The sequence below is a fragment of the Hippopotamus amphibius genome, chromosome 13 (genome assembly GCF_030028045.1).
Source record: "Hippopotamus amphibius kiboko isolate mHipAmp2 chromosome 13, mHipAmp2.hap2, whole genome shotgun sequence".
NCBI lineage: Eukaryota > Metazoa > Chordata > Mammalia > Artiodactyla > Hippopotamidae > Hippopotamus > Hippopotamus amphibius.
The window spans coordinates 66,084,091-66,085,757 of NC_080198.1; the positions used below are offsets into that span (position 1 = coordinate 66,084,091).

Below are 1,667 nucleotides of genomic sequence, written 5' to 3' on the forward strand. Positions count from 1 at the left end.
TTGAGTCTTTTGGTGCATTCCCAATGCATCTGTGGAGAGAGATGCATTCCACGTCCCTCTACTTCGCCACCATCTTTTTCTCCCTTGTTCCTAATTTGATGAAGATTTTTTTTTTTTAAATCGTTAATGGATGTTGAATTTTCTTGAATGCTTTTTTGTATCTTTTGAGATTTTATTTTTTCTCTTCAGGAAGCATTTTTGCTCCAAGTTTAAGAATTTTCACTGAGAAAATCAGCTTTTAGAAAATCTCTGCATTGCTCTGTTCAGCTTCTGAATCTTGGTTTTTGCAGTCATTCAAAATATTTCTCTCTAAAATGGACAGTCATTCCACCGATGATTGTCGATCACTTTTAACTTCCAATTTCAATGCTTGGCCTTTACTTAGTAAGCTTTTCAGGACTGTTTTTAATTCAGTAAAAGTGGCTTCATGTAAGGTAGATGCAGCAGTATCTGTGCAAGGTACTTCTCCACAGTGGACACTCATCATGGTAGAAAGGGCAGAAATGGCTCCAGTGGTAATGTTCAAGCAACCATTTTCAGCAAGCAGATCGATCAGTTTGGACATGAGGGGAGGAAACCTCTTTTTTGTTGTCGTGTCATTTAGGCTTTTCGCTTTAATTGAATGCTTTTTTTGCATAGGGAATCATAATAGAAGCATCCATTTTGGGTTCCTTCAAGATTTGTGCTATTCGTTTTCTACTTGTTCCAGTTTATTCTGTTTAGATGCAGGAGAATAAAGACCAGTGGCATAGTGACCTTTGATACCATATATCTGAATAGGTGGCCTCATCACAAGCTTAGCAAATGGCGTTACCACAGATATACTGAAGCTCTCTCCTGCAGGGAGAGCCCAGACACTGCTGGGGTGGCCATCTTGTTCTGTGCAGCTGTAGGTCAGAGATCTTTCTTTTAAAATTTAGTTTGTTAATATAGTGAATTATATTGATTGATTTTTTCAAATGTTGAACCATCCTTGGATTTCTGGGATGAACTTCACTTGGTTGTTATGTATTACCCTTTCAATATATTGGTGTGTTCAATTAGCTACTGTTTTGTTGAGGATTTTTACATCTGTGTTCATGAGGAATATGGGGCTATATGTGTTCCTTTCTTGTAATGTTGTTGGTTTTAGTATTAGGATAATTTGGCCTCATAGAGTCAGTTGGGAAGTGTTCAGTATTATTCTACTTCTGAGAAAGATTTGGTAGAATTGGTATTATTTCTTCCTTGAATGTTTTGTATTTTACTGTAAATTTTTCAGAATTTTCAGAATTTTTTCAGTAAAACCATCTGGGCTGGAGTATTTTTTTGGGTGGGGGAAGGGGGGTTAAACTACAAATTCAATTTCTTTAATCAATATAGAAATATTTATGTTATCTATTTCTTAGGTAAGTTTTGGTATCTTGTACCTCTTAAGGGATTAGCCTGTTACATCTAAGGTTTGCATAAATGTGTCAAATACATGGCTATATAATTTTTTTTATTATTATCTTAATGTCTGTGAAATAAGTAGTGATATCACCTCCTTTATTCCTAATATTGGTATTGGTGTCTTCTTCAGCTAGGCTAGAGGTTGGTCAATTTTATTGATATTTTCAGATGCCGATTTTTGCTTTATTGATTTTTTCCTGTTATTTTTCTGTTTAAATTTTACTAATTTCTGTTCT

At 35.0% G+C, this 1,667-nt stretch overlaps 1 pseudogene; it reads right to left on the reverse strand.

Annotated features, from left to right (window-relative positions):
• Positions 1–231: 231 nt before the first annotated feature.
• On the reverse strand, positions 232–873 carry LOC130834473 (ATP synthase subunit O, mitochondrial-like; annotated as a pseudogene).
• Positions 874–1,667: the final 794 nt, after the last annotated feature.